We start from the raw sequence: 12,548 nt of genomic DNA on the forward strand, positions 1-12,548 counted from the left end.
GCCATAGTACAACTGCTTAAGTAAAGAGTGAGACACCAAGACATGCTTGATCAGGAGATTTAATGGCTTTATAGGGGCCAGGGGCCAGCATTAAGGATTAGAGCGGGGAGGATAAAGCTGAAGGGCAGGAGGGATGTGAACAGACCAGGGAGCTGGATACAGGAGGATGAAGGGTGGGAAACAGCGCTGCCCAGGGGAAGGAGCTGGCTCTTTATCTGATGCAGTGGGAGTCAGAGCCAGGAGTGGCTCCCTTGGGGAGCGAGCTTTCTCCCTTCCGACCCAAGTGAGCATCTTTATGCTGAGTCCCTGCAGTACCAAACAGACACACAGAAACAACATTCCAGACTCCTGGATGTCTCCGTTAGTGCTTGAGGACTCACCTGGCTTGGAGCTCTCGTCTGACTTGGGAGCCTATCTGGGTGCAGGGTGGTTGGCAGTTATGAGAATGGAACAGTGAGAATGGAGACAGCTGGAAGACAGTTCCTTGAATGCAATGCCTCCATAAATTTCTGTTGTAGCTGCTGTGGCAAGCCCTATTTCCCTTCGGTTATTAGGAAACCTCATCTTGGATTCCAGGAGAAATGGTAATTGTCCCCAGGCAGAGTCTAGGGCCTCAAGGTTTTTCTTCACTCATGAGGTCCGTGGAATAGGAACATGAGAGGAGGACATGAAGGGGGCTGGAATGTTTTCTCCTCTGTATTGGGAGAGCTTGGCAATCCTGTCAGTATTACTTCCCTGATTAGACAGGTGAGGGAAGCACAGCCCTGTAGCAATCAGTGCCTGGTCTGCACTGACTGATGATGTGATGCCAAAGGAGAGGGAGGGGCAAGAGAGGAGAGCCAAGCACCTCATGCTTGCTCCATCTCACAGGTGCTTTGTGTCTGAAAGATGCTTGTGAAGACTGGCTACTTTGTTTAAAAGCTCACCTCTTCTTTGCCCCTTGCCTCAATCTCCTCTCCCATCCATGTAGAGTTAAGAAGGTTGACCAGACATGTTTGAACCCAGGGTAGATTTGGCCAGAAGCACAGGACCTCACTGGTGGAGATCTAGGATGACCTAGCTTGACAAACCTAACACATCTTTTTCAACCTCCCGAAAAAGAAATTTTCCTCCGTGGCCTATTCGTCATTTGGTTCTATGGTTGTCTTTCTTTTCTGGCATGAAAAGCAGAGTCGGGTTTTCCTCAACACCCACACCTCATCTAGAGGCAACGTTCTTCCAAGATATTTTATGGCCTCTTCCCCTAACAGACAGGAACAATTCCAACCCATTCCCTAGGGACAGCCGTAGAGGCCTAGCATTTAGAATTCTTCCCCTGAACTCTCTCCTCATGATATCTGGCATCTAACTTCCCTTCCCCTACATCCTCCGTATCTTCGCATCTCATTGGGAAGCTGTGATCAAGAAAGGTTGATGACCGATCTTGTTCTCAGATAAAGACTTCTCTTTGGTCCCCAAAGGGTCCTAAGAGCCTATGCCTTCTATACAGATGCTCCCCCTAGGACTCCAGAGGTTGGGGAATCACCTGGCGTCCTCTCCAGCCTCACGTGCCAATACCATGTGACACCCTTGTCTGTCTTCCCTGTCTTGCTTCTGCCTCACCAAAGAGCATGGTGGAAGTTAATGGAAGCTGCTGGGAGCCCTTCGCTTGGGAAGTTGTGCCAGGCACTGGCCATTGGCTTCTCACTCTTTCTGGAGTTTCTGGCCTTTCCCCTTCTTCACAGGCCTAGATACCCAGAAACGTCAAGAATGAGAACATATCTACTTCACTTCTCTACAACTTTTGCTCCCTTCTTTGTGAAATAACTCACACATTGGATGGCTGGAGGCCTCTGGACTCCTATTTCTCTCCCATGTCTTTGCCTGGCTTCAATCAACATTTTACCCCCATAGAACTCAGGAATTAATCACTGTTGTTCACTGTGTGTTCAGCCCACTCTGCCCTCTACCCATGGATGTTTCTGTGGATCCCTTATTCCACAGGGCAGGGCTAGATGGAGGCAGCAGGTGGAGAGAGGCTTCCATGTGGAGGGGGCGGAGACTAGGGCCAGTAGCTGTGCCCCTGGGCCCCACCTGGTCTCTCTCCCTGATGCTTTTGCTAGTTCAGTTTTCTGTTGGGCAGAGGCGGGGAGGGGAAGAGGTGGAAGAGAGCTTCGGATCATAATTTTTCTGCAAAGCTTTGCTTGTTCCTCTCTATCTTCATTACAGAAGGAGAATGTGGCTCTAGGTAGGTGGCTACAGATAGACAAAAGGTCCAAAGGACCAGGCACTGTTAGATACCATCTACACACACACACACACACACACACACACACACACACACACACACACACTCAGCAGCCACACAGTCTGCTCTCTCCTGAAGTCCTCATCTTGCCCAACACTGGGAGAATCAGGAGCTCAGGGGCTGGAAACGATGGATCATTTAGTGGCCACCTGACAGGGATTAGTGTGCAGCCTGGCCTCTCTCCTTCATTCAGCTGGAGGACACATAAAGGGGCTGGCCTTGGGATCCAGGCTAAGAAAGCAGCAGTGTGGAGGCGGGTGAGTACAGCCATGTTACAGAAGCCCTAGGGGTTAGCATCCTTTCTCTGCCTGCTTCCCGCTCCTGCTAGCACAAGCCCCCACTGCCAGCGCTACTTAATGAAAGCGGCGAACATAGCTTCTTCCTCTTTGTTTCTTACAATCAAGGCTCACAGCAGCTATAGGACTGATTGATTTTTATCTTTTTCCTGGCTGGAGCCAGGCCCCAGCCTGACCTAAGAAAGACCCCTTACCATGGGAGCACATGGTCTCATGCTGCCTTTGGATGACAGCGTCTATTACAGCACACTTGCCCACCACCTCAGTCACATGTTTAGTTGGGGCCCCAGGGATTGCCTGTGTCTCCAGTCCCAGAGGTGGGTAGTTACTCACATGGAGGTAAGATTTGGGCACTGTGCTTCAAATTCAGATTTTTCTCCAAGCTCCTCAACTCAGTGTGAAAGTCCGGGTGCCATCAGAACTTGCTGTGACTTCATCTCTTCCTCCTTCACCTTCCTGGAGCACCCTTCCCTTTTTCCATTACTTTCCTCCTTTCTTCTCTTCTTTCCCCTCTCTTTTCTTGAATGTTCTCTCTTCTCCCTCCTTTCTTCCTCTGTTTCCTTTTTCCTTCTCCTGATGGAGATTGTACTCATGGCTTTGGACATGCTAAGCACATGTTCTAGCACTGAGTTCCACCCTCTAGAACCACATGAAACAAATCTTGAGTCATTTCTAGAGCTCCTTAGTATGATGCTGGCTAGGGCCTGGGGATGGCCAGGTGATTTATGTATATGCCGTTTAGCCAGAGTTTTCTAGGATGCTGACTAGAGCAGATATCTCTGCTACTGAGTGAGGGTAGTCTGCCTGAAGGTGGCAGTGTCTGTCTGGCTCACCCTGGAAGCTCTACCCCCAACCCCCTCCGAGTGTGAAGGTCTACCAGTGAGTTAAATGCATTATGTGTTCAGTCTGTTTAAAAGCCTGAATTCTGTGCTGCAGAAAGACAGAAAAGAAGCAAGTGGTCCCTATGTGACATATAACGAGACACATCTAGAAATGTTTAAGCAAGTGTGAGTATAACTGTAGCTGCCTAGAGACATCCTCTCTCTGTCTCTCTCTGAATATCATAGAGTAAAAAGAATAGGCATACACGGAAGGTCAGGACCAGGCGAAAGGGTTTCTTGGCTAGAGGTGAGAGTTTGCATGAGAAAACAATTAAGAGCCGAAAGTAGCCAGAAAGGAAACCGTCTACAGAGTCAATCCTGGGAGACATCTGTGTTGCAGTCCTTCCACCGACAGAGAGTCCCTGCCTGAGCTATATCAGCAGGCAGGGACGGTCTCATCATGCCCTGAGCCTAGAATGCCTGCATGCCAAGGCTCACACATCTGTCTGTCCACGTCCTGCACATTGTCCGCCATCAACAGGCAGAGGATTCCAAATGTAGTAGTTTGAAAGTGGGGTCTGAGGAAGGTTCACTTGAGGAGGGGGTGAAACCTTTGCAAAGGCCTAGACTGATCCTCTTTCTGCCCTTTAATCCCGGGGTGGGAAACCCATAGTTTTAGAGACTCAAGCCATTCCATAGCCTCTGGCTGGGGGGCCCCTTCCTGCCCATGCATCACATCGCCTTTTGTTCCTCCCAGCCTTTCCCAAATCATGTGACCCTCTCAGAGGCATCCTGGCACAGGTTCTTCTTGGCCCCAACCCAAGCAAGAGGCATAGCAGTTAGTACTGCTGATTCAGCAAGTATCTGCAGCCTGAGTTCCAAAGGATATTTCCTGGGGAAGAGAGGGAGACAAATTGGGTTAGGGCTGAGTAGGGAGGGAAAGAGAAGGGTTGTGATGTTAAAAAGAAGAGCGAACTAGGGCCCACAGTTGGGGCCAAGGTCTAAAAGGGGGGACCCAACTCTTGAAGTTAAATTCCATGTAAAGAGATCTACACTAACTTCCCTTATTGGGAAGCCAGAACATTTCTTCCAAAGGGGTCGACACATTAACTCTGTGGTCCAGGACACAGGATGGCAGCAGCTTCCTAAGAGGCCCTGGGGACACTGGGGACACTGGCAGGTTCTCAACCAGGAGAATTCTGGCAGGCTTCCAAGCTCAGGACACTGCAGTAACTCTGCTTCACGCTGGAAAAGCACCAAGATCAGGCCTCTACAGAGGCTGCAAAGGACTCCTCTGTACAGGAAGGGAACAGCTGGGCTTTGTGTCGGGTTCTGAAGGCCATCGCGGAAAGGAAAAGGTAGGAGTGAGGCGAGGAGACAAGCTGGAGCTCTCCGCTGGAAAGAGCTCTGGGAAACGAATGAAGCACAGCATGTTTAGAGTCTAAGCATCTGAGAGCCTGGGATTTCACAGGCACACCCAGGCAGGAGTCCCGTCTTAGCACTGACTAGCTGGGGTAACTCACCTCATCCCACTTTCTTCTTTCAGCCAGTTTTTTTGCACATAGAAAAGGGCGGTGCTTTAAGGACTTACTATGAAGATTAAAAACTATGAACCATCACTTAATTTAGCACTACTCCGGGCTCCTATTAAGCACTTAATACAACACAGTATTTCAACCAAGGCCAAGGAAAGATGAGTGGGTCATGTACTCTCAGATAACAGCCGCAGAGCAGAATCCACGCTCGGGTTCCTTCTGGCCTGTTAGGTCACCTTTGGACACATGTCCCTTGCTCTTTTATTCTTTGACTACCAGACAACATGCCCCCAAACTATTCCAGAGCTGTGATTGCTGCCTCGACCTTGTCAAGCAGCCAGGGAGGACAAAGCCAGCATGGCCTGTGATCTCTATGCAATGTGACAACTTCACAGCTGGAAAATGCATCTTAGGCCAACTGCAAGCTCTCCTACAGCACTTTTAAGATTGTCTGCCTTTCTCTTAGGGTATCAAAGTCATGTGAGTTATCACCATGCCCTCTGGTGAGAAGGAACTCTGCCATTTTTCCTCAAATGTAAAGCCACAGTGTCCTCAAGGAAAAGGCAAAGTGACCTGCCAGGGACAACAGTGACCAGTGAGTGAGGAGGATAGAACCTGGTAAACACCTTCCATGTCCAGTGAATCCCTTCTGTGGGCTGCTTCTACTGGGGACAGAGGGTGTACCCTCACTATGCAGTCCCCACAGAGGTGGAGAGAAAGCGGGGAGAGACCCAAAAGAGAAGAGGCTCACATGACACTAAATGATGTGAGGACCCTGTTCTCTATGATCAGACCTAAAGGATATGAGTCTTCTCTCAGATATTTTTTTCTTAAGCGAGACACTTCTAGAAAAAAAGAAAGCATGTGGAAAAGCTAGACACTTCTAGAAAAAAAAAAGAAAGCATGTGGAAAGGAAAAAGAGTTTCTGATTCTCTCACCGGCTCTTGTGGCTACAAAGCCAATACTGCCATATATGTGAGTGTGTGTGTGTGTGTGTGTGTGTGTGTGTGTGTGTGTGTGTGTGCATGTGTGTGCTTGGCGTTCCGGGTGCTCTGGGCACAGGCTGTTTTGCTGTTGTTCTTTGCTAGAATCAGGAGAGTTATGTAACTAAGGCCAGTGCTGCACTGCATGGTACCTAGCCCTCCCCATCCCCACCTCGTGGCAGGCTACTGTGGATAGAGGGTATGCAGGCATCCTTCCCAAGTCCTTTCCCAGAGAAGGCCCCTGAGTTCTGTGCTACCATGAGGTTATTTCATCTTGTCCAGAGCTGCAGGGACTAAAGGACTTCATGAGTCCCTCTGGGGAGTCAAGCAAATGTCATCACCGGAAGGATGTTTTAAGGCCACCTGGTCCAGGCTTCTTCCACCAACGAGAAAATGAAAATCGGGGGCGGTGGGGGGGGGGACTGGTGCTTCCAAAGTAGTCAGTCGGAAGACAAGGTTTATAGCTCACAATCTCTTTTAACTCCATCCTGTTCTCGGGCTCTCCCTGGTGACAGATTAGAGAACCCATTGGGATGGTTCCAGGGTGCTCAGGAGCAAATTTGTAGCTACTTACTGGGGTTCAAAGGAGTGGGGAAGCCCCACTGTTGCTCTACAGCTTCCCCGTGCTACAGTTCCGCGTCTAAAACAGGATGAAAACCATCCATGCAGCTTCATCAGTCTTTCCCACATCCACATAGAAGCATGCTTGTGGACAATTCCCAGGGCAGCATACTTGCCACAAGAGGACATGATGGCACAGCTTAACTGAAGGCCAGGGCAAGAGGCTCAGGAGCACGAAGAGCCCAATAGAGAGATTGCTGAGGATCTCAATGTATCCTAATTTCCACTAATTTTTTTTGTAAGAACTGAAACCCCTGAGGGCAAGGGGGGGACACAAAGTTCACCTACAGGGAAGCTAGTAGTTGCTGTTATTTGGGATGTAGGAGACAGCCTCCTCTTTGAGCTTCATCTTCAATGCAGAAGCCACAAAGGAAGGAGTAAAGAAGTGTCAGGGTGCTGGGTGCGCTCTCTTCAAGGACCTCGGGATAACGTTTGGGATGGTAAAGTGTCCCATCACTATGTTACTCATGGCTCTAAAGCCGGAAGTATGGACTACCACCAAGCCGGAGATGATGGCTCATGAAACCTAAGGTGTGGGAGATGAGGACAGAGCTCAGCACCCAGTCTCTTCCTGATGAAGGGAAGCTGGCTGGGAAAATACAAAGCCGGCATCCACAGAGCCAAGAGGGTCTTGGATTCTGGAGTAGACGGTGTCAGGGCTGAAGAAGAGCAGTCTAAAAGACAACTCCCTCTCCCTGTAGTTCACGATTAGCCCCACAGCACTGAGCTTACTTTCCCTCCTCTGAGCATGCGCAATGAGCAGATCTCAGGGCTCAATATTTCAAGCGGGTATCAAAGTGAGAATAGTGGAGAATGCACCCATGAGTAATGAAACCCACGTTCCTACCTATGAGGAAGGGGAGTTCGCCTCTAACTCCATTCCCAGCCTCTTGACTAGTCCCCTGGCCTAGGAAATGCACCGATAACAAAGCTTGAGAAGATGTTCCAATCCATGGCTTAGTCACACACATACCCTGGGCAGGTTGAAAGAGCAACAGAAAATGTGTCTACAGGAGGAGTCCTGAATCATGGCCAGGGACGGGACGTGACTCGTGCTAGAGAGCACACAGGAAGCTCCAGAATCCATCCTTCACCCCCAGGAAGACAGAGGAAGGTAGAGGAAAAACAGAGGTGGGAGATGGGTCTCCCTGGGACACAATAGGAACCTGTGCTCAAGCTGCCCCCTCTCTAGTCCTGCTCCTCAGCCAGGTTTTTCGTGAAACATTTCCTGGGCCACAGTGTCGAGATCCCGATGGGTGTAGGGGGGCATGCACACAGTGTGGGTGTGTTTGTGAGGCTAAGTGAGTGTGTTACTGAAATGGTCTTGGAGGTGCATCCAGGGCTGTGCAGGTCGAACAGAGAGGCAGCTCACCCACCCCCCAATCCCCAAGTGAGGTCCCTTCAGTCAGCTCTATCAGAAAGCCAGTTTCTTGTTTTGTTTTGTTTTCCTTCTCTTCATGGCAAGCCTCGTCTCTCTTGGCTAGCTGGTTCTTTCCTGGCTCACTTCTGCAATCCTCTGCAGAACCGGACTTCCACACCCACCCTGCTGTCACTGGTGTCCTATCTGGGAAAAGCAGGACTGCTAGGCTTACCAGAAAAGTGAACCCCTGAAAGGCCCCCTAGAAAATGGGCTGCCCTACAGCTGAGCTGCACCCCGGGAGTTCTCTGTAGAGATACAGAGCTTGATGTTACAGCGTAGTGAAATAACAACAGAAAAAAATCTGCAATGGCTTTCTCTGCAGACTCTCCGGGCTTGCTGTCCTGTGGCCAGGGCCTGGCACTAGCTGCCTCTTTGAGTTTGCCAGGTCAAGCCAGCCTCCTGCTTCCAGTGGTGAGGAATGCACTCCCATCCCTGGCACAGGCGGGGAACTCCGCAATCTCTTCCTCGATGAATGGTTCCAGCCTACCATAATTTTCAATCAGTTCTAAAATTTAACACAATGATTATTTAAAAACAACAGAAACAAAAACTCGGCGAAGCATTTGGGAATTGTTTGATTGGGTCTCGAGCATCAGGATTTTCCTTGCAGAGCCTCTGCGTACAAGAGCACTGCAGTTTTGACTATTTCATGCTACTCAGTAACACACACACACCCGCCCCCTAAACTCCGACACCCAGGACTTCTGGAGGCAGGTACAGCAGTGGGTTGACAGCACTGTCCTTTTAAGCAACTGGATTCTGATCCTACAGCCCCAGGTACAGCCTTGCAGCAAGCCCTCTCCTTGTGTGGACCTTGATTTCTCTTCTACTCCAATCATTTCCTCCCTTGGTTTGTACCCACAGCTCAACAAGAATTAGTGAAACAGAGCCCTGAGTGGGTTAATGGAAAAACATCTCAAGGCAAGACCCGGGGAAGGGAGCCTGAGAGAGAGAGAAAGGGGGGGGGGGGCAGAGAGAGAGAGGTATAGACAGAGAGAGACAGAGACAGAGACAGATTGAGAGAAACTGACTCACTTTCTGAGTAGGGGACCTGGCCATAGTGGGATGAAGGGGAATCCCAGAGGCTTCCAGAGCTAAGAACCCTGGAAATTTCCATTGGGTACCCTGTGGCCATCAAGGCTTAAATCTAAGGAGAAGCAAGAGGGAGGCTCTGCAGCCAGGCAGCCGGCCTCCTTCCAGAGCTTAGGGGCGACCCTCACACTTTCACCATTCCCCCTTCTGCTGTCTGGTGCCCAGCCACAGGCAGAACTGGAAAAAGTCCTTCCTCCTCCTCCTCCTCCTCCTCCTCCTCCTCCTCCTCCTCCTCCTCCTCCTCCTCCTCCTCCCCCTCCTTCTCCGCCCAACTCCTGGGACTCCCGGCTGGGGGCGAGAACCGAGGCCGGCCTGGGAGTGTGGGCGGCTGGCGAGTTGCAGACGACAAACAGCACAGGATCTCCCAGCCCACGCGCCCCCTCTGCGCACCGGCGTCACGCTCCCTGGCGGGGGCGGGCACCCCAGGCTCGGGAAAGCCGTGCGCCGCCGCACCCCCCCCGCCCCCCCCTCGCCCCGCCGCCCTGCCTGCACTCGCTGCTGAGTCACACGCGCGCATGGGGGGAAGAGCTGTCCTCACCTCTGGGCCCGCTCCCACCCACCTACCCCAACCCAGCCCATAGGGCCTCAACTGCCCTGTGATTGATCCATACTTTACAGCCCTGTCAGGGCTTCCACCTAGCTTAATCCCCTTCCCCCACCAACCTCGACAGCCCAACCGCCCCACATTTACTCTCCACCCCTTCATAACCCACCCCCTCCACCATAGTATGGTGGCCTGCACCTCCTCAGGATTGGCAGTAAGTGTGGGGGCAGGGCTGGTCGCCTGGTGTTGAGGGTGTCCTTGCCTGGCCTCCTGAGGTCTGGCCCAGGTCAGCTTAGGGATTCTCTTTGGAGAAGGGGAAGTAGAGGCAGGAATGCCGGAATCTTGCATGAGGATGGCTTTGCCAAAGTCATTTCTGGGTAGCATTCACACACACACACATACACACATGCACGCGCGCGTGCACACACGCATTCGCATCTTGTACCCAACATGCCTGCAGGAGAATCCCAGTCTTCTTTCTTCTTTCTTTTCTTTCTTTCTTCTTCTTCTTCTTCTTCTTCTTTTTTTTTTTTTTTTTTTTTTTTTTTTTTTTTTTTTTTTTGGTTTTTCGAGACAGGGTTTCTCTGTGTAGCCTTGGCTGTCCTGGACTTACTTTTTAGACCAGGTTGGCCTCCAATGCACAGTGATCCACCTGCCTCTGCCTCCCTAGTGCTGGGATTTTTATACTGCATTGGACCACAATAGCTCTCTGTGTGTGAGGACTGTTCTGAGAATACCAGGAAGCGTAAGCAGCGTCCCTGAGTTCTCCCCACTAGATGCCACTAGCAAACCTAACCCAGTCCTGACAGTCAAAACATACCCTAGTAGCACTGGCAACCGTCTAAGGCCCCCAGGGGTACAACCACAGAGATTTCACCTGCCTCTGCCTCCCAAGTGCTGGGATTAAAGGTGTGTGCCACCACCACCCAGCTTCCTTCTATATGGTAGAATTGGAGTCCAAAGGGCCTCCTGGCTGGGCCTGAAATATTAGGTGACCAGGGTGCAGGGCTGAATCCTGATTCGGTGATTTACTGATTGTGGGCACAGACCTGGTATTTCACTCTGAGAGGGAAATGGCGATAAAGTCGCAGGCAGGCCATGGACCTAGCGAGGCCTCCACCAAATGTGGTACTGATACTTACTATTATTTGGGGACCTTGCTAGTGGCAAGAATTTAACGAAGGAAGTGTTTAGGATGCTTTTGTTCTTTGGGGCTCTCTGCTATCAAGGTTGGGGAAGTCCCCCTCCCAAAATAAAATGATGAAAATTCCCAGTGTGTCCGGTGGTTAGCTGCTCTAGAGAAAAGGCAAGTAGAGAAGAGGGTCTGGGAGTAAGAAATATGGGATAGGGGGCTGGAGAGATGGCTCAGAGGTTAAGAGCACTGTCTGGTCTCCCAAAGGTCCTGAGTTCAATTCCCAGCAACCACATGGTGCTCACAACCATCTATAATGTGGTCTGATGCCCTCTTCTGGCTTGCAGGTGTACATGCAGGCAGAGCACTGTATACATAATTTTAAAAATCTTTTTTTAAAAAAGTCAGAAATGTTAAAAAAAAAAAAAGGAAGGAAGGAAGGAAGAAAGAAAGAAAGAAAGAAAAAAAGAAAGAGAAATATGGGATATGACTGGTGCTGGGAAGTCCTCATAAGCAAGGCACGTAAGTCAGTCAGGTACTTACTGTGTGGCTGAGGCATTGGGTCTCAGAAACCTTCAGAAAGCAAACCTCACTTGGTGTGGAAGGACTGAAAGCTCTTCAGAACCTCACAAGCGCTGCCTGTCTATGATATTAACAACTCCCTATTCTCCTACCCCAAAAAGCAGCTTGGTACCCTTCTTAAACCTAACCTTACAACACACGCCTGAGAGAGAGCTAGAGGTTGGGGATAAGTTCAAGGCTTGAGCTAAAGTCATCAGAAGGGCAGGTGTTGAAATTCAGACAGCTGAAGGTTCGGAGGCCCAGCAGCCCCTTGCAGGGGGATGTTGAGTGGACTTCTGGGTGGGCCAGAAACAGAAACTTGAGATGGCTTTTTAAGTCTTTGAGACTGATCAACACTGGTAAATAATGAGAAAGAGGGTGGCGCTAAAGAGGATGGGGGCGGAGCTAACGAGGATGGGGGCAGCGCTAAAGAGGATGGGGGCGGAGCCCCAGCACACACCAGAGCTGGGAAGTAGGTATAAGAGATGAGTTGCAGTGACCTAAGGCGGCTAAGAAGAGCTTGGCAAATCCCAGGAACTGCAGAAGAGGCTGTCACTGCTGACATTGCCCACACCCAGCAGCAGGAGGAGGAGGAACTGCCCAATGCCTTCAGCAATATTGAAGCAAGTGCAACCTTGAAAAGGGGAGAGCAATAGGAAGCATGATTAGGGTGGGCTCAAGGGAGAAGGGAAAGGGGCTCAAGAGAAAAGCAAACCCAATGCCATGGATGGGCCTGATCTCGTCCCGATTTAAATGAAGCAACTGGAAAAATACATTTTTTAAGGCAACCGGGGAAATTTACATGCAGACAAGGTATTAGCAGAGATTAGAGAATTACCGTTAATTTAAGTAGGTGTGATAATGATACCGTTATTATGTCTTTTAAAAGTTCCTACCTGTTAGAAATACATGCTGAATAAAAATGATATTATTTCGGGGGGTTGTTTTTTTTTTTTTTAATACGCCACAAAAATATAGTGACGTAGATTAGCCAGTGGTGTTTGACGTGCAAAGGAAGATAGAGTGTAGAGGGTTGTATAAAGTGTGTGAAGAAATCTCTTTGGTGAATTTTACCTTGAAGAGTGGTGAAAACTGTGGTGATGGGGGGGCGGGGGGGAGGGAGCCTGCAGCTAGCTCCGTGTACTGGCCACCCGCTGCATGAAAACTCCCAACCTAAGCACTGCAAAGCAATCAGCAAAGACTCCCGGAGGAAAATAATTGTTTAATCACTGTAAGTGCACAGGAAACATGAGCAT

At 50.2% G+C, this 12,548-nt stretch overlaps 1 protein-coding gene across 10 annotated transcripts in view; it reads left to right on the top strand.

The window, feature by feature from the left end:
- The window catches only part of IQSEC3 (IQ motif and Sec7 domain ArfGEF 3), a 96,447-nt gene that overhangs the window by 997 nt on the left and 82,902 nt on the right, over window positions 1-12,548 (top strand). The window lies entirely within an intron of this gene.

The sequence above is a fragment of the Acomys minous genome, assembly GCF_964271855.1.
Source record: "Acomys minous genome assembly, chromosome: 17".
NCBI classification, from domain to species: Eukaryota; Metazoa; Chordata; class Mammalia; order Rodentia; family Muridae; genus Acomys; species Acomys minous.